This window comes from Aythya marila (genome assembly GCF_965140915.1).
Source record: "Aythya marila genome assembly, chromosome: 1".
NCBI lineage: Eukaryota > Metazoa > Chordata > Aves > Anseriformes > Anatidae > Aythya > Aythya marila.
In genome coordinates this window covers 109,964,957-109,989,534 of record NC_139042.1, presented here as the reverse complement: position 1 = coordinate 109,989,534, position 24,578 = coordinate 109,964,957, and the positions used below count along the sequence as shown (strand labels likewise).

At 53.4% G+C, this 24,578-nt stretch overlaps 1 protein-coding gene across 4 annotated transcripts in view; it reads left to right on the top strand.

The window, feature by feature from the left end:
- Positions 1–3,567: 3,567 nt before the first annotated feature.
- Positions 3,568–24,578, top strand: part of BCL9 (BCL9 transcription coactivator) — a 51,989-nt gene continuing 30,978 nt past the window's right edge. For 3 of the 4 annotated variants that reach the window (XM_082760897.1, XM_082760898.1, XM_082760893.1), the window contains exon 1: positions 3,568–3,763. The gene's annotated coding sequence lies outside the window, so the exon portion shown is untranslated. Of the gene's footprint in view, positions 3,764–18,275; positions 18,295–24,578 lie in introns of those variants that run through there. The other variant, XM_082760896.1, reaches the window with a different exon arrangement.

The window sequence follows — 24,578 nt, the reverse complement described above, 5'->3', positions numbered from 1 at the left end:
ACATCCACCATGAGGGACAGAGGGACAGACAGTGATCACAACCAGCGTTAGGAGGAGGGATGTGCATGTACGGGCAGATAGAGCCATGCCAGTTTGGAGGAGCATATTTTTCTCAAACCTCCCGGCTTTCTGGACTGGGAAGAACAGCATGAAGCAAAGAAAAGCAGCATAGATCGGAAGAGATGTGAACAGTTGCTGCACAGGTACAGAGGAACCACCCATTGTGAGCTGCCATGCGTGCCTATTCCCCTGGACATCTCATCTTTCTCCACCTGGAAGTCTTCTGGGGACGAAATCTGACCACCACATGCGTTTATCCAGAGTTTCCACATGCCCACCAGGCCTTTCAGATAGCCGGGCTGCTGAACATCCAGAAATTCAGGATAGGTCGACAGCACGCTGGGGAGGTGACCTGTACAGCATGCATGCGCTGTATCTAATGAGTCCAGAAATTGTCAGACCTGCTGTGCAGATGATCTGCTTGTGCACAGCGTGCCCAGTGTGTTTTAGAGGTGTCTGGTCTGCCTGGCACGCACAGAAGGTCTAAACAGTGCAGGTTGTGTATTCCTGACTGGAAACGGGACAAGGACAAGGTTGTGGGTTTTTACACATTCTTGTTACATTTGTAGAGGAGGTGACAGCTGAATGCTTCAGTGGACAAAAGAAACTTAGGAATATTCAGTCATACGTATGGAAGCGAGCCTCCCCTACTTGTTTTACAGGAGCCACCTGATCTCTTGAACTGGAGTTGGGGTCCTGTCACAAAGGACAGTGTACAGGCACACAGCGAAAAGGTGTGGTTTCTCCCTGCCCGCTCCCAAATCCCAAACATCACATAATTTGAATTAATGGGAGTGCAGGAAAGGAGCAATTCCTACTTGGCAGACATGGAAATGAACCCCAGAGATGAGTCAAATAAAGCTCTTAGTCTCCTAAAGCAGGACTCGGGCAAGTTTTAGACACCTGAGTGCAACCTGTGACGCTGTGAGCCCTTGCTCACATGCCTAGTCCTGGGGACGCCCATCAGCCTTGACAGCGAGGCCCCTGGCTTCAGCAGCTCTGCTCTGCACCTGTCTGGGAAAGCCTCCTGCTTGACAGGGCTCAGCATGACAGCAGCAGGAGGAGGAGGATCCAGAAACAAAATGCTGCTTTGCCTGCAGGAGCGTGCCTGCAGGATGGGCGCTGTGCAGAACCCCAGGGAGGCTGATGCTGCCTTTTAAGCTGCAGCATCCAGAGGGGTTAAAGCACTTGAGGAGGATACAGAAGACCCAGCCTGCGCTGCCTCCTCTGCCCCAGGGATTTCCTGTCTGCATCTCCCATGGAAGTGCTCCAGCTCCCGAGCTGCGGCTGTTTCGGGAGAGAGGGCATGCTCACCTCTTCTGCCAGGGGCGTTGTGCTTTTCTTAAAAGAGTTGTGGCTTCCCTGGGCACACATATGCACTGGAGAGGAAGCATCTGCAGGAATCACCAGCCTGGCTGTTCTGGATTTCACCCGAGGAGAGGGGGAAGCCCGTGTTGCAGTCCACTCTCAAGTGACCACTTCTGAATTTTACCTGATGCCTCTTTAATGTAAAATTTGGAGAGAGGTGCTGGGCAGAGGGACCCGTGTTTTCCTTCGTACCATGAGATCAATGAGATTAAACGTGTGCTTACATGCTGTCCTGAATTGGGGCCATGAGGAGAGCAATGGGAAAGTAAACAGAAGAGAAACGTTATGGAAATGAAGGAAGAGGGAAAATCCGCCCTGCCGAGTGCAGCAGCTCTCATCAGTTGGAAGAAGACATGGCCTCACCCAGAGCTGGTTAGGCACTAGGAAGTCCAGGGACAGGGAGAGGAGACTGTCATCTTCGTCAGGGTACAAAGGCAACCTGGAAAGCTGAGGCTTGGAGCAGTGGAGAGAGGCTGTTTGTTGGGTGCAGCCTTTCCCAGACAAGGTGAGTTTAGCCGTGGGTTGTTTTTCACCTTTAGCAGAATGTGGGTACTGGAAACGATCAGGCTTCAACCTGTGTCAGCCCGGAGAGGTTTTGTTCTTCCTTGAAAGACTATCAAAAGACTCCAAAATCCTGAGCTTTTCAGGGGGAGCTTGGACTGATCCTGGCCTTTAGGGCACCCTGACGAGTGTCAAAATGAGCTTACTGAGGTCTCTTCTTAAGAGACAAATTCTAGGCTTCGGCTTCTCTTGGACATAAATCCAGGACTCCAGAGCGGCTTTGGTGTACGGAGGCTCGGTGCCCCTGTGCACGGTGTTAGGCACGTCTGCTGCTGTGCATACCCTTGCAGAGGCTGCGGGAGGTGGTGCTGGGTGTGATGACCGCTCTGCATGTAATCTGGCTTTGCTTTCGGCAGAGCAAGCGGGGTGCTCATCCTCTTCTGAGGACCTGCAGTGCCATGCTCCCCACCTCGTTCGCCAGCATTGCAGAGAGTGCTTGGGCAGTGGGTACCTCTGGGCCTGCCCTTTCTGCTTCCTGCAGCCACTCAGAGGGTCTGACCAGTGCCTGTGCCCAAGGCTTTGGTGAAACCATGCTCCGCCACCTCCCAGACCGCGCACGCTGTGATTTTGTTTTCCTGCCATTCAAATTCTAGAGCTTATGTTCTTCCACCTCTTTGTGTTTTCCACGTCACCTCAAGTCCTTTCACCCAGATTCCTTGGCACTGCCCTATGCTTCCAGCTGGGACTGTTGAAGGATTGGCTCGGATTTTCCAGCCTGGTTGTGCTTCTCCTTCCGTGTCTCCAGGCCTTCTGGGTTGCGGTCCTTCTCCCTGGCCTGGCCTCTGTGTCTCTTTCCTGGGAGGCACCTCAGTGGTGTCTGTCCCAGTCTCCAAACTGCAAATTAGACCTGCTTAAAATTCTCCTCGCAGTGACACGTGGGCTCCTATGAACTTTCTGAGTTTTGGGGGACTGTGGGAGCTCCGTTTTTGGGAGGTGGCTTCTCTGTTGAGCCCTTGGGCTCAGGAGTCTGCGTTCTCCCTTCTGCTGCAGCTTCGGAAGACGACCTTGGGCAGGTCACCTCATCTGCCTCAATCCCTTCCGCTGCTCGTCCAATTTAGACAAAACCACCCGCCCGGGTTAGCGGGGTGTCTGGGCGATCACTGGCCAGAACCGCTACCCGAGTGGCAAGGACTGTGATGATTTCCACGAACCGAGACCAGCTGCTGTTCGCACAGCGCTCCTCAGGGCTCCGCGGACACCCTCCTGGCACCGCCGGGACGGGCCCTGGGGCCCCTCACGGACCGCGTGGCGGCCGGGCGGGGGATCCCTCGTGGCGGGGACGAAGCCCCCCAGGGTCGCAGCCGCAGCCTGGGCTGCGCGGGGCCATTTTGGCTGCGCGGGGCGGCGGCGGAGCGAGGGGCTCGAGCGCGGGGCGCTCAACGCCTCCCCGCGGGGCCGGGGCCCGGGGAGCCCCCTCGGCCTCGTGCCGGGGGCCGCGGGGCCGGGGCGGGGCCGGGGCGGGGCGGGGGAGGGCAGGGGAGGGGGCCGGGGCCGCCCGCCCGCCTTGCGGCTCGCCAGCAGTGGCGGGAGGCGAGGCGCCGTGCGCCACAGCCGCTTGGCATGAATGCCTGGGCCGTACCAAGCGCCGCGGCGCCCGCGGGGGGAGGCCGCCCCGCCGCCCCGCCGCCCCGCGCAGACAATAGGCCCCGCCGGCCGGCCCCGTAAGTTGCCTCCGTGCCGACACAGCGCCCGCGGCCAGCGCCGCCCGGGCCGCCTCCCGCTGCCGCTGCCGCCCGCCCGCCATGCCGCGCCGCGCGCCCGCCGCCTGAGGCAGGTAAGCAACGGCCGCAACGGCCGCGCCAACGGCCCCCGCTGTGGGGACGGCCCGGCTCGGCTCTCCTCGGCTCTCCTCGGCTCTGCTCGGCTCGGCGCGGCTCGGCGCGGCGCGGCGGGGGGCGCAAAGTTTTCCGGCGGGCGCCCTGCCTCAGTTTCCCCCGCGTCCCACCTGTTGGCCGCCCCCCTGCCCGCCGCTGACGGGGCGGCGGCACCCCCGGGGCTGCTCGCCGGGAGGGGGGCTCCCGCGGCTGGGTTGCGCTTCCCCTTTTTATTTGTATTACTTGTGTTTTATTTTTTATTTATATTTGTGTTTTTTTTTTTTTTTTTTTTGACGCCGTGTGCTCGGGGAGGCGGAGGCTGCTCGCTGCTGGCGTGGAGCAGCCGGTGGATACCTGGCTGGGCGGGAGAGTAACAATGTGCAGCCGCCGCTCCGCTCGCCGGAGGGCTTGTGGCTGAGGTGGCGGCGTGAGGGAGCTCAAAAAATACAGGCAGAGGGGGATAAAAGCAGAGAAACCCCCCTCCTCGTGCCCAGCCCTGCACCAGATTTCGTTAAAAAATCTGTGGAGGCTTAAATATATATATATATATATATATATATATATACGCACATTGTTTTTTCCCTGGAAAGCCATTCAGTGCGTTAGGTGCCTCCTCATGAGGTCTTTTAAGTTCGTCATCTGCCGCCGTTCGGGTTTCATTGATTCGAGTTGTTTTGCTAAAAAACAGAACCTACGAGCATCCGAGCTGCACCAGCCTTCATCATCCCAGCGTCCTGACACAGCCCGAGCAAGGCAGGGGCTGGAGGGGGGGAGAGCAGGGTTTGTTCTCTCCCAGGCAGGGCTGGGAGGAGAGCATCGTGTGCTGAGGAACATGAGCAGGAACGGGAGATGGGGGAGGGAGTCTAAATTGTCCTGAGACCCTATTCAATCCGGCAAGGAAGATGGAGGATCTTGCTGCTGCGAAAAAAAAAAATGTATACGGCAGAAATCTCAGCCGGCTTCTCTCTGACTTGTTACCTCCCTCCCCAAAATAAATAAATAAGCAGCAGGAGAATCAAAGCAGCAAACCATTGCTGGGTGGAACGTTTGCCGTAATGCCTTCATCCCGCGCGCTTTGCAGGCGGAGAGTCCAGTGATGGAGGCGTGCGAGAAGCAGGGAGGAAGGCTCGGAGGTTTTCAGTCACAGGAGGGGGAGAAGTCTCAGCTCGTGGTTGAAACGAGACTTGTCAGGCACTGAGGTGGGGATAAAAAATGCCTGTGCCAGGCAGCCGGACCTGTGGAGGAGGCAGCTCCGGCTCCTGCAGTTTCGATGCCAGGTGGAAAACCAATGGAGGGAGGACGTAGACAGGTGGGGGAGCAGGGAGGAAGGAGGTCTGAAGAAGACCTTGGACAGGCTTCTCACAGGGCTCTGAAAAGAGGGGGAATTTTGAACGCAGTCAGGACACGAGCAAAAATTGAGTATAGACGAGTTGGATGTGGTGTAGAGGGACTTTGGGCATGGAAGAAAGCGGAGGTCTGGTGTCCTGACAATGGAGTTTGGGGCAGGGGAAAGGAGAGGTTTGTATGGCCAGCATGAGGGCTGATAGCACGTAGGGCCAGTATCGCAGCTGAGGGGATGGGGGAGAGAGCGTGTGGCTTGCCTTTTTGGTAGGTGGTTTGTCTGGTGGGGTATCTTCTGTTGAAATGACTTTGTGAATTGCTGTCAATTTTGTTGGAATGCAGCAACAGCAAGGACAAAACATGCGACTTTTCCCCAGCCTTTGTGAATATAGGTGTAGGGCTGAAATCAAGCCTCTTGATGACTGCTGCCATGCAGCCTACCCCTCTGCGTGCATGGAAGCAGCAAATCTGTGCAAATGCACCTGTGCGTGTGGCACGTTCTTCCTCCCGAGGGGCAAGGTGCACACATTGTAAGCATGGTTCCTGCGTGGACGCAGCCCAGTTCTCTTGTTTTCCTCAGTTTACATAAGAGCTTATTCTGTCAGCATGGCACCGGTAGTACTTTGCAGCCAACTTTGCATGAATTGTGATGCGAGGCGCAGGGCAGGCGAGACTTGAAACCAGTACGTGCAACGCTTCAGCCTTTCTGTTCTGTCATGACGGTATTCCTGTGACAGAGCGGAAGACATCACGCACGCAAACAATGCCATAAAAATTTTATGCACATTTACATGCGGAGAGCTGATCTCGGGTCAAACGTGCTCCAAGTTGCTCCTCCTGAAGAAGAGGAGAGAAGAAAGGCAGTGCCTGTGCGTCGCAGACGGGGCTGGCACGCTGCTCCCGTGCACGTGGATGGATCGCACACTTGCACGCTCCACCTTCCCTCGCCAGGATCGCCTGCCTGAAGTCCAGCTGGGCTGGTGGTGCAGAGTTTTGCCCTTTGGATGCCGATTTGATGCCCTTTCTGCTCCTGCTTTGTGCTGGACAAGCTGGAGCCACAAAAGCTTAACAAGGGAAACCACTAATGAGCCCCTGCTTGGCATGCTGAGAGGAGAGGCGAAGGGCTGAGCGGGCACGAAAACAGCGGTGAGGAGCCCCCGGGCAGAGGCTGAGCCTCGGCAGGGATGCCGGAGTGGGAGCAGAGCCCCTGGAGCCAGCAGTGAGAAGCAGCACTGCAGCGAAGGCACGCGAGGAGACCATGTTGGGGGGAGGAGAGCAGGCTGCTGTTTCCACATCATCTGAAAACTCAACCTGCTGTCAGGACAGAAGGAAGGCTTGTGCATATTTTATGTCACTTTTCTCCTTCTAGGACAAGCTGCTGATCCGATCAGCAATGCACTTTAAAATCCTAGCCGCGCCGAGCAGCGAGGATGACTCGAGGCCAGTAACGAGCCTTGGCCTCCTGCCTCGGCTCCTTTGTGGACAGTCGGCTCCATCCCATGCCGCCCTTCCCCGGAGAGCGCCCACACAATTAAACCACGCACGCCGCTCCTCAACTACAGCATGGGATGTGCCTGGCTGCGTGGAGACGGGGCCAGAAAATGGCAACGAGTCAGGGCCGGGGGGGCGGGGAGGGGAGCTGGCCATTTCTTGTGCTGCCTGCTGATGGCTAAAAGGAGGCTAAAAGGGTAAATTTGTTTTCCTACAAACTGGTCGCGCGTTGCTCCAGTCAGCTGCACTAACCTCTGAGATCTTCAGTGGTAGCTCAGGACTCGGTGGGGTTGGCAGTAAACAAAACATGTTTCACTCCTTCAGCCTGGCTTTTGCGCTCTGCCTGGCTGTCAGGCGTGAGGATTTTTCCTCATTGGTTCTTCGGTGCCGCTCCAGCGTGGTGGAGCCGCTCGAGCCTCGGATGCTGCTCCTACCCACTGAAGGTATGAGCAGCACAAACACTCCCTGCCTGGCACCTAAGGGTGTAGGCATCTTGGGCATGGTATTTTTAGTGACAGCCTCACACATGTAACCACACACATTATTCCCATGTCCTGGAAGCAAGCCCATTGTCCTCAACACCATTTGGGGACCCTTGGGAGAACGAATGCTTTTGCACCGTGGTGTAGACTTGTGTATGGTGGTATTGGAGTCACTGTTGTCCCTGCTTTATCCTTCGCTTGTCCTGTTGGAGAAGGAACGATCTCATACGTGGAGGTCTTGCAGGACTTGAGGTCTTGACATTGACTTGATGGGCAGCCGTAGAACCTGGGCAATGGGATCACGGCTGCAGGCTGTAAAACGGGAGCCACCCTCACCTGCCTCCCGTGGTGCGGCGTGCCCGGCTGCTGGCCTGCGCTGGTGCGGGGCCGTGCGCTTCTTTGCGGACAGCGTGGCGGGGTCGCAGAGCATCGCAGGAACAAAGCACGCATTTTTGCACCGAGCGTGACTCATGCTACGATAAATTCTGCTCGAGCTCTGCCTAGGCTCGGTGCTCTGTTGGACAATGAATTCCGCTCTGTCCTTCCAGCACAAAACAGCACAACTTGCCAGTGACACGGACTGTACATGTATTCCCATAACAACAATATTATAAACATATGGGGGACCTGGTGGAACAACTGCTGTCCATGTCTCCGCACAAAACAAGGAGCCGAGTAACAAAAACCGGAGTGTCTGAGGCTCTATCTCCCCAGACTGTGATCTCATCAGATTTCCCAAGCTAACCACAACCTGGTCACTGCTTGGATTGCAAACTTGGGGGCGGGGGGGAGAGCAGTTTGCAGGAATTGCTGTTTGTGATTCAGTCCGCTTCCCTCTGACTCAGTCCTGAACCATTCCTCGGTAGGGTATTTGGGGATAGTATGCTTAGGACATTGCGCATCAGTTTAGTTCTTGGAATAAATTCTGCAGTGCCCAGGCTTGCTTACAACCGAGTTTGCCCCGGCATCTTTCAGGCGAAACGTAAAAAACAAACCTCTGAAAGCAGCTTTTGCCTGCTGAGGGCCGCATGGTAATTTTTGCAAACGAAGGGGGTGGGGGTGGTCGTAGCCCTGGGCGCTTTGCCAGGTTCGAGCTCAGGAAATTGCAGTCTATCTAGGTAAAACTTCCCCTATAGTTTCAATGAAAAAAAGTATTCTTCTCTTACTGTCTTGAACTGTGAGCGCTGTGTTTCTCTGGAGCCTCGAACAGATAGTACATTCTAACTGGAGAGCTGGTTACAGTTGCTTGCTGGGAGATTAATTTTTTTATGCAAAACCCGGGGCTTTTTTGCATTTTTGGGACGCTTCTTGTTGCAAAAGGCTGTGTATATTTTAGGTTATTAGAAGGCTTGACTGGCAATGTGGATCAAGGTGCAAGTGCAAGGAAACACAGCGGTGTGCTGCTTGCACAAGGGGCAGGCAGTTAGCAAAGGCACATCTTCTCCTACAGCAGAAAAATAAGGACCAGTTTTTTAGCCTGCATCTGTGAGCTGGATTTTGTATGTTTAGCAGCAATTGCTTTTGTAAGCTGCTGCTAAGGCACGTAACTGGCCGTGTGCAATTGCAGTAATGGAATGTGAAAATGCAACTACAGACAGACCTGTAATCTTGCATGCAAAATACGGCTGCTCTCGTTCTCCAGGTACAAAAAATGGCCCAAGATTGTGCTCGCCTTTCCGTTTAGCTGCCTTCACCTGCGTGTTTTAGGCGGCAGCTGCGTGTACGGAGTGTTGAGTGATTATCCTTGCTATTTTTGCTCCAAGAAGGAGGAGGAAATTAAATCATTACTAGTGGTCTGGGTAGTACGCATGGTAAGGAGAGGGCAAAGCTCTGGGGGGTGACAATGATAATTTCATAACTCTGAAATCCTGCGGAAATGCTTGGAAGCGGGCGAAGAAGAAGAGCCAAGCGGTGACCTCCCCTTCCCGCTGCAGCCCCGGTGTATTTAACCACCCAGTCGGTTAACGACGCCAGGAACTGGCCTCGCCTTCTGCCAAGCCCAGGGCTCTCAGGGCTGGCTAAGAGAGACGTGTGCTCCAGCACGGATGGCTGCGGGGCCGAATATTGACAGCGACAAGGCGCTGGTGGCCAGTGGGGACGTGCGGCAGTAGCTCACTTGCTCTGCCCCTTGGCTCTGGGGCTTCTCTGGTGACACTGGTAACAAAGGGCTGCTCGGCAGAGGTGATATGGATCCCTGGCAGCCGAATGGAGCCTGCTAAACCCGAGTCACCCGCACTTCTTGCCAGCCCTGGAGCTTGGGTGTCACTGTCTGTTTGCTGTTTTGGCCTCCCAAAACAGGAGGCTGCACCTTTTCTATGGGGCTGGGAAGCAGGGATTCCTTCCTGCCGAAAAACGTGCTTATATTTCGGGGTTATTTCTTGCCACCCTGGGTCCTCGACTGCAGTCATTTCCATTGTGCACGATGCTCGTTGTAATTGAATCTACCGATGTATATTTAATAGAGTTGGCACCGCAGCCCGTAACTAGGCGCTGCTTCCCAGCCTTCTGCCGCTTGTTGTCACCAGGACCTCTTCGGAGTTGCAGTGGGTGCCCGCCGCCGCGCGGCTCTTTGTCCCGTGGCCACACGTCCCGCAGGACCTGCACAGCCCCAGTCCCTGGGCCTGGATGTCAGCCAGGTGCTTGGGGCTCGGGCCAGAGGAGCGACGCCTACCGGGTTGTCTTCTTCCTCTCTGCCACGGATTTGCTATGTGTGATCACGGGCGAGTCCTTTAACCTCAGCTGGCCTCGGCTGACTTATCTACTCCAGAAAGGTGTTGTAAGGCTTAATTATTGCCAGCTCTTCGGAGACCCTGGGGGGAAAAAAGTGCGTTTTATTCAGAAATCTCTCTGACCTTGCTGGCCTCTCTAAGCCGGTTCGGTGGTGCTAGGAGATATTCTCTGTGCTCCCTTAATAATGTTTCTTCAATTTTTCATCTGTACATTCACCCACTCTCTCAGCTGCATGTAAAATGCCAAGCTGTCTGAAGTCATGGAAATATTTTTATACTCTTGACAGCCACGACAAACATTCCTCCTCGGCAATAAACAAACAAGGTACACAACCTGCCATTAACATCAGTTTATAGCTGAGAGACCTTCGTCACTCATCGAGGAGGGAATCCAGACAGCTCCCGTGCTGGCAAGCCAGGCAGGAGCGCCCGCTGAGGTTAGGAGAGTACCGGATCCTGCGGGCTCGTGTGCGTGTGCAGCGAGCGACTGGGAAGCTCTGTTTGCCCGTGCGCGTACGGGAGTGCAAACAGGCACCAGGTATCTGGTTTATTCAGGGTTCTTGCAAACTATATTTGGCTCAGGCGTGCGTGGCTGTAGGGGTTTGATGTTTATTTGCGTGCACAAAAAGCCTGTTTTCTGCAGCAGCAGCTGAAACATAAAGGCGGTGCAAATTAAGCTGGATAAATATTAGACATCTAAAAAAAAAAGGCTCTGCAAATGGAAGGTGTCAGCGAGCACTGCGGGAGCAGAGCCCCTGCCGCACACTGCTCCTCTCCGCCTCCCTCGGGGCAGCAGGCTGTAAGCTGCTGGGGTAGGCAAGTAGCCGGACCCACACCACGGCGTCTTCTCCCCGCAGGTGATTCTCCATGTAAGCAGTCAGCTGTCGCTTGTTTTGCTGCATCCTAGGTTAATTCCCTCTGAATGCTTCTAAATCAGGGTCTCCAGAGATGGGGTGTTGGTGAAAAGGAGCAGCAGGTGTGAGTCTTTGAGCTACGTTACTTTGGTTTCTCTCTGATTCTCCCTGCAGGTCCTCCTCCTGCTGTCTCTGGGCAGTGCTCTCTGGTGTGCTCAGGGGGAGAAAGTCAGGACTATTCTTTACCTGTGTCTTTGATGGGAGGCTCTAAGTAGGGAGCTAAGCTCTTTCCTGCCATCTCATTCATTCACTGCATCCCTCAGTATCAGTACCTTAGCCCCTCCACTCTTAAAATGAGGGTGGCAAGTCTCCTTCACAAGGCCTTCTGAGAGCTAGGGAGAAAAAAGTGCAGGGTTTTCTCCTTCCTTCTCAGGGAGACCATTAAGTCTTCCTCTTCCCCTTCATGTCCCTCTTTTCTCTCTCCCATTTTCCTCTCATTTTAAGAGTTCTTATTATATTCCGTCCCTTTAGGTCTCCTCTACTTCCACCGCTCTGGCAATCTGTTTCTCTCTGCTGTTTCCACATCCCCTTCTATTTGCAGCTCCCTTCCTTCTGTTCATGTCATTTTCTTCTCTCACCCTGTATCTCCTTACCATCCCCCATTATTCATGTGCCGCACACTCTTCATCTCTCCTCTCCCTGGTTTATTCCCCTGGATCCTTCCCTCCCGTCTCTCTCCACCTTGGACCCCTTTTTTGTCTTCCTCTGATGCCTGTTCCTGCAGCCTGGCCGCATGGGAGCTGCTGGCTGTGCCTGTGGGCCAAGGGAGAAGGGCAGCGTGTGGGGTCAGCCCAGCAGCCCCGTGCTGTGGGTGCACGCACACAGGTGGTGCCTGCCCTCTGACCAAGCGAGGTGAGGCTCCCTCTGCCTGTCCCTCACCGGTGTTGGGTTGGGCTGTGTCGGCTCTCGGTCTGAGCGATGGTGTGGGGTTGGCGCCTTGGTGCCAGCACACTTGATTTCTTTCTCCCCAGAGGTCTGGGGAGGTCTCTGCTTCTTGTTGGAGAGCTGCGTTGAGCCAGCGAGGTGGGTCAGGACATCTGTGCCCTGTTCCTGGGAGACCTGTGCGTAGCAGGGAGGAGAGCCGCTCTTTGGGTGTCCCTTCTGAGTCCTCTTTCCCTCCCCAGGACGTGTTTCCTCCCACAGTGGGGCTGCACAGCCTGGGGGAGCCCTTTCCCAGGGCAGGCTGAGGTGGTGCGGGTGGCCAGTGGGAGCGCTGGCCAGGTGCGGGCTCATCGGGCGCTCCTGGCAGCGAAGCACGAAGAGGTCACGCAGATGGCCAAGTAGATCCAAGTCCAGCCTGCGTCCTGCAGGACAGGGCACAGTGACTTTCTGGCCTCCTGTGGAGCTGAGCTCCGTTTCTGGGTAACACCACGCTTGCCCCTGCCAGGCATGACTCAGTCCTAGGCTCGTAAAAGTCACGAGCTTGAGCTCTCCTATCCAAACAGTTCCTGATTTCCCCCTTCTGTCTCCGCAGCGGGCTGACCTCGTATCCCTCATGCTCCGTGCAAGGTGCCACACGCCTTTTTCCACTTTTCCCACAGCCGTTTCTCCCCTTCTCTGTACCTGCTTCACCAGTTTTACCTGCTCCTTCCCTCCTGCTCTGGTGCTGGGCTGGGTCTCTCCCCAGACTCTCTCCATCAGTGTTCCTCTGCCTCGTTTGTCTTCCCGTCTGGCTTCCTTGTCTCCCTGGTCGTGCCACAATGCGGAGCTGGGGGAGAAGCGGCACTGAGATGGCAGGGCTGGAGGGCAGAGTGTTACCGGGTGAGGGTCCATGGCTTGCTGGTGGCTTTGGCCTCTCCCCAGGACGTGCCATTAGCAACATGGCAGAAGTCCCCTTCCCCCAGAACTGTGATTTTCCCCATTGCTTCTACCTACTTGCACTACTGGCAAGCTCCTGAAAGGTTAATGAAGTCGTTTGCTGCAAAGAGAAAAAGCGTGTCTTCCCATGTCTGGCATGAATTAATCCTGGAGGTGAGGGAGCAGCCCCTGTTCAGGGCAGGGAACGTGCAGCCATGTCCTTGAGTCTTGTCACCCCAAATGCAGCCCCCGGAGTGCCATGTAGGTGACCTGCCCACCCCAGTCCTTGCTATCAGCTTTGGTTAAACTTTGGGGAGAAAGCCGTGGCCTCCACACCCATCCTGGTGCCTGTTCCCTTGTGTCCTGCAGGACTGGGGAGGGGAACCCAGGAACACCCCCAGGCCTCTCCTTGTCCCATTGTGGTGGATCCTCGCTGCCCGCTGCTCCTTGTTAGAAAATGCCCCATATCAAGCTTCGTTCCCACGGGAGTTTTTCTGTCTGAGAAACGGGAAAAAAATCATTCAGTTGGGTTTGAATCACACAAGTGGGAGCGGGAACCAACCCCAGAAGATAAGTGTTCTGGCCTTTACCGCACTCAGATAGCTGAGAACAATAACACGTACGTCTTGTTTCGAAACCCTGGGCTCAGGGATGTGTTCCTGCCCGGTGCTGCGAGAGCCTGAGCCAGGGCTCCTGCGAGGGCTGAGGACACGAAGCAGCAACTGTGTGCTTCAGTAAGCAGCAGCCCCTTTGCTTTCCTTTTGGAGATGCTGCCAGTACCAACCAGATATTTGGGATGGCAGGGGACAGGGCCAGTGTCCCCTCTCCTGCCATCCTGCTGCTGGACCCTGGATGGTTTTCCCTCGGGGAAAGCAAGAGTTTACTTCTTCTGACCTGTCTCAGTTTTCTTGTACTTTCTGCCTGCTCTTTGCAGGCACAGGGTGAGCCATATAGAGCCATGTGGGGCTGGCCACCAACAGGACCTCTGCACGTGGTAAGACGCTAAATGAGAGTACGGATTTTCTCTGAAAACAATGCCTTACAACGTTCCCCATGGGGTGTTCCTTCCCTTCCTTCCTCTGGTACGTGGGGAGCTTGCTTGCTTGGTTTCTGCCATCCAAGCCGCCGGTGGCTGAGAAGAGTCCTGTGTGTGGAGTCTGGGGAGGGTGTTAGGAGGTTTCTGGCGCTCTGTCAGTGTAAAGCGCCGTATTTATTCGAGTCTCGTGCCCAGTTGGGATGCACTTCTGATCTCAAGCTCCCAAGTTCCTTGCCTTAATGCCAAAGATGTCATTCAGGGCGGTCCTCCTGGCCCAACTTGTGCTTCTGCTGAGCACTACTGTGCTCAGGCTTCGGGGTCAATGCCTGTGTTTCCACTGGAAGGCCTCCAACCCACCCCTTCCTGCAAAGGGTCCAGCAGGCACCCAAACAAGCGTGGTTCAGCGCGTGGAAGCGCTTGCCTTTGCAGTGTGCACTCCCATACATATGTGAGTGCTTGCGGTGTGCCTGCCGGCCTGTTTGGGCCTGAGGAGGGAGCAGTGAGGGCCGGGGCAGCTGGGAAGCAAGGAATGACAGGCTTGGCAGGGGAGGGAGGAGAGAGTTTGGAAGCTGAGCTGGGGATTGGGTAACAACTGGAGGGGGAGATCAGATTTAGGAGTCGCGTTGCTCGCTAAAGAAAATGGCAGAAGTAGCAGCGCGTTGTCACCGGGGGTTGTGTTAGTCCCAGGTGTTACTTATTAATCTTCTGCTAATGGTGCTGCACAGAGAAGTGGCACTTCTGCGGGAACGCCTGGGACAGCGGGAGGATCAGCTGCGGGAGGTGCTGTCACCAGGTGGGGCCGGGGTAAGGAATCCCGCTGGGCTCCCTTCTGACAGACTTTGGAAAAGAGAAGATTGCTCAGGAGGCCTTTGGAGGGGAAGGAGGGGGAGTCTGTGACTCACCGGGGAACAATGATCTGCGAGGACAAAGGGACAGGCTGGAAGAAGACCTGACAACAATGGTGCATTCCTGGTCCCAGCCAGAAGCAGGAGAAAGCCTGAAAGGATGAAGTGTTCAGGAGGAAGCTTTAGGAGTTATAAAGAGAGCTGGGAAGGGAAAGCCAAAAGTAAAGAGAAAGCAGGGTTTACTACAGGCAGGGTTGTTCTGTGCCTTGAATCACTTCAAGAGGTGGGACTGGTGTTTCGGTACGTGGTGTTTTGGTAAGCGGTATTATTAAGACTGCCTCTTTGAGTCAGTCTGATAGTGAAATCAGCAAATACTTCAGAGAAAATCATGCTGCTGGTGCAAGCCGCTTTTTGGGTGAGAAGCAACAGTTGAAGTCCCAGCCAACTTACAGTCCCCTGAACTACCCAGACAAAACCCAAAGGTTTTGTTTTACTCACAACCTTGTCAGCACTAGGCAGGGAACACCCCGCTGCCTGTCTGCTGCTGTTTCCATCAGCCAAAGGCAGGTCTAAATGCCAGTTTGATAGCATCTGCTTTGACTTGGTGTCTCTTCTACCTGTGAGTCTCAGCGCTGAGCCAGTGCAGAAATTTAGAGGCACGGGGAGAGGAGGAGAAGCTGCAACATAAGCACAGCCTCGTGGCTGTCCTTTCTTTTCCTGACTGCAGTGGAAAGCCGTCCCTGTTGAATGCAGGCAGGCTGTGAGCATGGTGAGTCTGGGAGCAGCAGCGTTGCGAGGAGCTCAGTTAGCCAGAGCTGGCCTCCGCCCTCAGCTGTGGTGTGGCTGAGCTGCCGTTACTGAACGCTGTTGGGATGTCGTTCCTAACTGTACACAGCACTCATGCAAATCATGCAACAGTGCATATAGAGTGTGTTTAAGAAGCGTGTTTGTTGTGTCTTGTTTAGTTACTCTGAGGTTAGTGCTGCACTAGGCCCTGCAGCACACCTCCGTACCCTACTCAGTAGAGGTGTGCTGAGCAGGCGGCCAGGACCCGGGGCGAGCAGTCTGTAGGTTTTCAACGAACTGGACCACGATGGCACACGGCTCTGTTCATACTCAGTGTCTGTGAGAGCAGAACATGACTTGGGCCTGCACACTGAAACACCTTCAGAGAGCGTTTCTCCGCCTTGGGAAGGGTCTGAGGTCACCGGAGCGCTGGGACCTGTGTTTCGGCAGGGCTTTCCGCTGGGGAGGGACGGTCCGTCTCAAAAGCAAGGTGCTGGGGAGTCCAGGAATGATAAAATCACCCTTGGATGTTGTGTGTGTGTGCGAACTCCTCGAAGTCATCTATGTTGGTATAAATGAGATCATTTGGCCTAATTAGTTCCAAGCTTAATTAGCAGTAATTATCCCAACATGGGAGTAATACCCGAGTAGGAAATACTGAGTCCTCGATTAGATAGATCTCTAATTGGTGTTACAATATTGTAATTAAAGCATGCTCATACGCCTCTGCCTCTACAAGTGATTTGTTTTATGTCTGATTAAACAGGGAGTCCAGCAGCCTCAAGGAGGCCAGGACATCACCGCTGATTGAAGCAGCGTATTATTCTTTGTTATAGGGAAGAAATGATGAATCACATATACTAGAAAACACTGTGGGCCAAATTAATCCTTTGAGTAATTGCTGCTGGAGTTGGGGAAATTACAACAGGGGTGAATTTGGCCTCCAGTGCATATGCTCTATCTGTATATCACCCAGTAAAACAAATACTCATTTGAACGTGCAGCCTGGCAATTACACAATCAGACAAATGCAAGGAACTTAATCTGCAGTTGGGATCGCTGGCTCGCGCGGGTGAGTTTATTCGGCTGCTGCGCCGTGCTGACGAGGCCGCGCACTCTGCTCGGGTGCTCGGCCCGGAGCAGAAAGGCACTAGCAGGGAGCACCTCGCTGGGGAGGGGGCCAGAGGCAAGGCGCCCCCTTTTCTCCAGCAGGAGCACTTTTAGTCCAGCCAGCCTGGCCCTCCCTCGCGGGAAGAGCTTCAGAGGAGCAGATCTGCGCACTTCTTGCAGAAGTTGAAGAAAAAGAGAGCGAAACGGGAACTTTCTGAAATTAGTCAGCTTCGAGGCATGAAAGCTTCCCGTGTCTTTTTAAGAAACCACCTCCTTAGAACTTGGCAAGTGCACTGCTTTATTACTTATCTCCTCGCTGCCTGAGTGGGCGACTGTACTTCCTGAGTCGGCTCTTCACTAGCGAGAGATCAGCGGCACAGGTCTGCAGAGGACAGTGGCTCCTCGCCTACGGAAAGTAACAAGCAAGAACGGTGATGCGTGCATCTTCTGGCTGTCACAAAGGAGCTCGAAGCATATTAGAGTCGGAGCCAAACGCAGACCTGCGAGCAGCTCTTTGCCAGCGACTTCCATCTCCCGGCTGCAGAAACTGAGGCACAAATCGGTTCCTTGGCCGGCTGGAGCTCGCCGAGCTGGGAGCGCGACGCGGGCATCATCCCCTTCTGCTTCACCCGCAGAGACGTCTCCCTTCCCGAAGGGGAGAGGTGACTTGGGCGAGGAAATTGAGTACACCAAATGCCATGGAATCAATATTAGGGATACGAACCGAGACACCCCATATACGAGAATTCAAAAGGCAGGGTTTCCATAGCAGCGTTGCTTGGCCGCGTTGTATATGTGCTGTTTTGCATTGCTCTCATGATGTCAAAGGCATAGCCTAATATCTGCGTGTGCAATATGTCTGAATCAGAGTTGCTATGAAACTTCAGGCTGAATTACACCGTGGAGGCATATTCTTGTGCAGTGCTGGGAGGAAATAACAGGACTAGGTTTTGTTAAGATTTTTCTCTAGTGATACATTTTTTCTTAGAAAATTGCTGATTTGCCAAAAGTGTTGCTATTTTCGGGAAAAGTTGATTCCAGTCTAGTGTCCCATCTTGAGGCGGGGGGGAGAGAGAGAAAAAAAGAGGGGGGAAAAAGTTGTGAAATGGTCAAAATTCCCGGATGTTTGAAAGGTCAAAATCCTACCCTTCTGTCCTTCTGAGTGGTCATTTGCTTCTATATAAGTAAATTACTACAAACAGTATCAAAATGTGAATTACAGTGTTTCAAGATGATGAAGTAAAATCTTGCCTTCATTCATTTGATCATAGTTTCTGGGTATAGGCTGGGAAGCTATTTTTCCCCTCCCTGCTTAGGTCTGGGACAATGATTTGAAGTTTCCTTGCTGCCAGCTATGCGAAATGCCGGTGTAGCCTGCGTGCCAGTGTCTCCTCTCCCCCTTCTCCCTGGTGTTGGAATTGGTGAGCTTTGCGCTCATGCCTGAAGAGCTGAAGGTTTAGACTTGCTTTGCCGAGCATTGAAGCCATTCTTGTTTCGGAAGGAGACTGCAGAAGGGGTGTGGGACAGAGGAAAGAAGATGAGAGCTTCTTTTTCCTATGTGGCAGCGACAGATGCTGGGCGTTAGGCAGAGGCAAGCTGACAAACATCTGAATGAGTGGAGGAGACTCCTAACCCAAAGGGAGGAGTTGTGGTTTAGGTTAAAGCCACAAAGGAAGTGAAGGAGGTTACCACTTTCCTGTCTGTGGGCAGGAGGTTCTCCTAGTGCTCATTTGAAGGCTTCGCTCTAGCTCGTCCTTCCCTAGGAACACGCGCGTCTGTGTACTTCTTGAAAAGCATTCGATCCGGCCTCTGATCTTGGGAGTGCCGAACATCTCCTTCATCCACAGAAATCAGCGGGAGCCGAGGGTTAAAGAGCTGGGAATCGCAGGCTAATTTATGGAGCCAGATATTTTCAAGTGCGTTGTGAAGCCACATGTTTCGCTCGGCGCTGGAGTGTTTGGTACGTTTCTCCTCGCCTCTTCCCCTGGCCGATTCCACTCGGGCTTTGTTGTTGCTCGTATCAGTACCTCTGGGGCTGCCGGCTCGCTGCCGGCTTCAGCTCTCTCTCGTCCCCGAGTGACTGGCAAATTGTGCAGCACGGATCTAGCAGTCCCACCTGCTGGTGCAGGGCAGGCTCTGAACACCATCGGGTACCTACCAGCGTGGCCTGTGATCAGTATTTTCCTTGATTCTCACGGCATGCTTTTCTTTTAATGGCTCGGAGGCTCTGGCTATACGTGGCCGAGAAGTTTGTTGTCTCAGTTCAATGGCTTCGCTCCTCGCCTGTGAGGCGAGAGCGGCTGGTTAACCCTGGCATGCTGCAGGAGGCATGCCAGGAGGGAGATGAAAGAATCCGGGACTGCTCTTACAAGAGAGCAGACTTACCCTGAGCCCGAGCGCTGGCGTGTAAGCCGGCTGTCTTAACCCAAGCTATCAGCTGGCTACTGCACAGCGAGACCCACTGTCAGTGACAATGACTTCAGTGTGTGCCGCCAGTGCCTTCTGATCGCCGCGCGCTGCCGTACATGAAAAGAGCATCTGAAAGGTGCTCCCTGAAGAGCCATTATGTGTTATGTGGGCTCTAACCTTCCATTAACAGCTCACCTTAGCCCCTAACCCTGGCCTTGGGACGCAGCCGAGTCATTTCATTTACCAGGTGTGAAAATCATATTTTGCCATGTGAGGATGATTGCTCTATCAGGTGCATTACAGTCCCTCTTTTTTTTTTTTTTTTTCATTTGCCTTTTTTTAAGGCTTTTTTAAAACTACAAGATAGCATTAAAGATTTATATGTGGCAAATGCATGCTTTTTTTTTTTTTTTTCCACAGTGTTTCCTTTTAGAGACCGTCACAGTATTGATTTCAAGTAGATTTTCCTCCTCTGTTTTAAAACATTTCCTTTGCCGATGGGTTTTCAACATTACCCACTGGATCTGTGTGCAGTGCTTTCCCCAGACTATACTATTGAGCCGAGGCTCCTAGCTGCCAGCCTCGAGGGACCACTTCTGAAGCTGAAGGACCATTTGCTGCGCTCCTCTCCTCAGTCCTGAGCTACCAAGCAGCACTGCAGCCTTCTCAGTCCAGGAGGTACTCCAAGCTGTGGGCTGCTTTTGGGGTGTGCCAATGGATCCCCAAACGGGTCCAGCAGTCGCCTTGAGCTCAGAGCGAGGTGCATGTCGGGGCGTTTCAGATAGACAGGGAGAACAAGCCGTGCGCCGGGATAGTGAAGAAACCGGAGTGGCAAGCAGCTGGAGCTGTAAGGCCATTAGGCTCTGGTGCCTGCATTTTATTGCTGCAGCTCGTCCTTATGGCCCTCAGAGCGGGGTGTGGGGCTGGAGAGGGCAGGGGGCTCTGCGGGAAGGAGATCTGTTGTAGGCAGCCTGCGACGCGGGTTCAGCCATCTTCTGGTGGATCAGCCGTCTTACCACAACACTGTTTGGCTTTGTTACTGTGGTGCTAGAGCCTTAGGGTCCCAGAAAGAGCAGCCTTATTGCAGTCATTGGAGTTATGCTTGTTTATGGCAGTAGGCAACTGGGAATGTTTTGGTTTTTTTTTTTTTTTTTTTTTGGACATGTTGCCATGAACATAAATGCTTTTCTTTGGGAGATGCTTTGCAAGGGTGGCTCAGGCGAGTGGCTGGGAAGCATTGTCCCGATGGAAACAAGATGCAGAAATGATCAGGTCTCAGAACAGCTCTTACTTCTTCCCACATCTGTGACATGCAGAGCCCACCTTCCAAAGGCTCTGTCCTTTTCTCCTTCCTCATCACCAGCAATTCTTAGTTTTGAGCTTTGAATACATCACCGAGAGCTCGGCTGCCGTGGGGGGAAATAGTGACCTGGGCAAGGAAGCCAGTTGACTTGCATGGGACCTGGGCAGGCTGTGTTTGTGCTCACTGCACACAGCAGCAGCAGGAGCAGTCTTTGTTGTGTCTTTCTTAAGCTGAAGGTACCCGTGCTTCAGCATTTAAGTGTTCACAGGAGACTCATGCTGGATGCTCAGGAACAGCAATTGCCAAAAATGCAAGGGGTTCTTTACGACAGCATAGCCAGAGTATCACGATACCGCCTTCATTGCCTGTTGCTGGCTGGACTTCTGGCATTCGTTTTGCTGTTGCCTGACAGAAAGGACAGGTGGGAGGTATGGGCTGTGTGTAGGTACAGCCCGTACTGCAATCACGCCGAGGCACAGCAGGTCCCGTAAGAGCTGCGTTACCTAGGCAGGTCCCCGTGCAGCACCAGCTCACACGCTAAATGGACGCTCAGAGACGTCAGGATATAGATGGAAAAGAAACACGCTGTGCTAGGTGTCTCTCAGGATCTGCAAGGCAGGTATCGTAAGCAGATGCATTCTTACCAGCGAATAAACAGATAAAATTTAAAATAAGCTGGCAGATTTTGTGCTCAGATGGACTAGGAACATTCACACAGTCTGTTCTTGCAGTTCAGCTGTGAGAGGCCAACACCTTCCGCAGAGAGGGACTAGCAAAATGCTTGGACAGAATTATGTCCAGCCATGACATCTGTTGCTAAAGTTTGCACCATAAAAGTCCACAAGTAGAAATGCAGAGCGAGAATGAGGCGTGTATGTAGCTGAGCCAAAAGTCTTGAGTGCCCTCTCGTAAAGAAGGCACCTGTGTGTGTCGGTGTAGTCCTCTGCCATCGAGGGTCTTGCAGGTCCGAAAAGCCTCCGGTGATTGCTGCAGAGGAAAGCCAGCACCACGCTCTGATAATAAACCAATGTCTAAAGAGCAAGGGGGAAATCTGATTGTTTTCTTTGGAGGCATCTCACTGTTTTATGTAATCTTTGTACAGCACCTGTAAATCAGTGACTAGCGCTTTTGAAATGTATTTCCTTCATCACAAGCTGTTTGAAACAACAGGTAGCACCTATCCATTCAGTCGGAGCTCCCTTGACATTTTTAAGTGACAGATAATGAAAACTGTCTTCATTATAACTCGAGCTATTTCATCAGACTGTCACCAGCAAACAATGGCAAATTAGAGACTGAACAACCCTCAGCTCCGCTCTCCCAGGTACCAGTACAAATTTACGCGTCTCCGGGGTGCTAGGATGGGATGCAAAAGGGTGGTCAAACGCCCGGGGAGGTGATTCTTTAAACTCGAGGCAGAATAGCCAGTGCCTTTGCTGCTGCTTCTGAGAAATGTAAGAGGTGATTTCTCAGGTGGGAAGGCTCCTGGTACGCAAGGCACTAGAGGTCGTCAGGAACATGTTAAAATCCCTCTGGAAAGCAGCGGTCAACTGGCGTAAAAATGGAGCACAAATGTGAGAAGGACCGTGGGTGAGAGACACGGCTTATCTCGCAGCGCTGAATTCGGCACTGCCTTCAGTTTATGAATGGGTTTAAAGCATGGTGCCAAGTAGAGCATATTGCAGTTGTCTAATCCTTAGGTGACAGAGGCAGGCACGATAGTAGACAGAGCTGCATCCAAGAGGACTCGTCGGGACAGCCCAGGCAGCCTGGCAGTATCGCTACCTGGTCTGCGGGAACCAGTCCCGGCCCCAGAATCTGAAGTGCCGAAGGGAAACCTGCTGGAGGAGCAGCTGCTCCTGTGCGGCGCCACTTATCTCACCTGGCGATGCTTCGGGCGTGCTTGGGCTGAAGCTGGCTCGCTCAGGGCCTTCTCACCTCGCTTCCCCCTTTACCAAGCTGCCCCCGTGGTTGGCCCAGAGGGGGGCAGGGAGGAGAAGGAGCTTTTCACTGTTAAACAAGGTTTGTGTGAGAGGCCCGTGGCGTGGAAGAAGCTAGCACCAGGGGGTGAATTATAGGGGCCCAGGGAAGAAAGAGGCTGTGGCAGAGAGAGGGTTGTTATTGGAGCACGCAGGGAGCAAAATGACTGAGATAGAGGGTGTAGATAAACAGTTAGAAATAGCCGCGACAGTGTGATTTGGAAGGAAAATCAGGCACTGCCTCAGGCCCCGGTGGCGTTCAGTTTAGGGAGCTGAGTGGTAAATTACAGGTAGGTTAGGACGCCGACAACATCGATGACCCCGTGAAGTGCTGGGGAGAGAAAAGTTGCAGTAACGGGGAGTAAGATTCAGATCTCATCTACCCGACTGTGAGTATCTCAAGGTGAAATAACAGAAGGAGAGGAGGCGGGAATATTGATTTCTGCCTCACAAAACAGACAACAACGCCTACTTTTTCAGAGCAAGAATTTAACCGTTCGCTCTAATGGGCCAGTCTGCAGTACAGTGGGGGCTTGGTTTCTTCTTCATGTGCAATCGAGAGGGGAAATCATGCTGAAGTTATTTTTATCTTCGTGTAGCCTTGCAGGGAGAGTCGTGAGCCGAATGTTACCCCCAAACATCTGTGCTGCCGCCCCATGGTACAGCAGGCAGGCACCCTGAGCGGCCCCAGATGCACGGGGAGGCACGAGGAGCCTCTCATGCCAAAAGCGCCGGCGTTGTGCCTGCTGGTCACCCATGGCTTCTGTCTGCCTGAGGGCAGGCTCAGCCTTCTTCCATTCCTCCCGTGAGAAGGATGCTTCTGAGAGGTGCTTTCTTCAGCTGCTCGTGGCTTTCTCAAAAATACTCCTCTGGGGATAACGGTTTGTTTGGTGGGGTTTACACCACAGAAGCGCAGTCTGTGTCCCCGTGCAGCAGAGCTGTGGCTGAGCAAGGGTGTGCTCTCTTGGACTAGGCTCACCAGGTGGCTGAATGGGAGCAGGAGGTGATTTGGGCAATTTCCTGGGCTGCTGCCGTGCCTTTTCTCATTGCAGTCAAAGACAGTTGTGCACATACAAAGGGAGCGTAATGTTTCTGCTGAGTCTTGAAATGCTCAAGGGTCAGGCAGGTCTACAGCCAAATTCTCCTGGCTGGGCCACAACAACTTGGTATGTGTTAGCAGCTCCCTGTAAAACACTGGAACAGTGTAATAGGACCAGTGTTCCTGTGCAAACATTGGTTTTGGGATCTCCTGTATGCCAAAATTTGCCACCTCTGTTTTGTATGATTTTGTATTTTTCATGTGTTGCATGAGCATGTTTCCCCAGATTCTGTTTACCTGATTCCCCTTCTGATTCAATCTCCTCTCTCCTTTTTTTTTTAATTTTTTTTTTAATCACAGGAGATAAAACTGAGCATTTATCCGTATTGCTGCCTAGCATTTGCCTCACACCTGCTTATTGACTTTGGAGATGACTCTAAACAGGGCGAGAGCTTCCTGCAATTGGACTGTTATAATGCGTGGGATTTGTGCACTGCATTACGGTTCTGATGTGGGATAATGTCTCGAAGGGGGGCAGATCCTCCAGAAGTCTGTCTGGAAATCCTGAGGTTCTTCTGGCACATATTTTAACCGCAGTCCCACTTCCACGCTCCAGCCCAAACCTGATTAAGGCTCAGGTCATTTGGAGATTGATGAGTGAATAGGAAAACCTGAGATTAAACGTTTCTCCCTTCGCAGTGTAGCTAGGACAAGCGCCCTGATTGCCACGCTGCACGTGCCTGTTGCTGGAGGGTGATGCTGTGCAGCCAGCCTCCCTCCTAGCAGCGCTCTCTGCCCTCTGTGGCCATCAAGGCCATCATGAGCCACGACGGGGAGCTACAGGTGTGGCCTTATGCCAGCACTGGGGGGTGTGTGTGTGTGCATATATATATATATATATATATATGGAGATCGTTACGGGTATGTACGCTTTGCCCTTCTGTCTGAGCTTGTGCAGTCCCATGCAGGAGCAGAGGGATCGCTCGCCCCAACCCAGCGAAGCTGCTGCTTTGGCGTTTGCAAGTCTGAGGTTCAGCAAAACTGGCTAGGCTCGGGGCTAGCCAGACTAGGCTCTAGTCTGATGGCAAAAGAAACGGAACTAGAAACAAAGACGCAACAATCTCTCCCCCTCCTCCTAATCCTGATTTCCTCATCTTTTAGGAATGATTTATAATAGATAAATGCTTTCAGAAAGGAGAGGCTTTTCCAAGTTAACAGCGAATGTTAAGCTGCCCTTCCCTGTGGTCTGTTGCCATCTCTTTCACGCCGTCCAGCATCAGGCTTTGTCCTGCAGCGGGATTCATGAAGGCAGCTCCCCTGAGCCCATGCAGAGAGATCGTGGCAGTAGGAGAACTGCCATCACCTGGGCTCCTCACAGAGCGGGTTGTTTCCTTTCGAGAAGGCTCATTAGAGCACGCAGCCATGTAAAACTCAAAGCTCGTAAGAAAAAGATTTCACAGAGCCTGATCTTTCTGTGGTCCTGCGGCTCCTCTGATCATTTACACCAGAGCAAA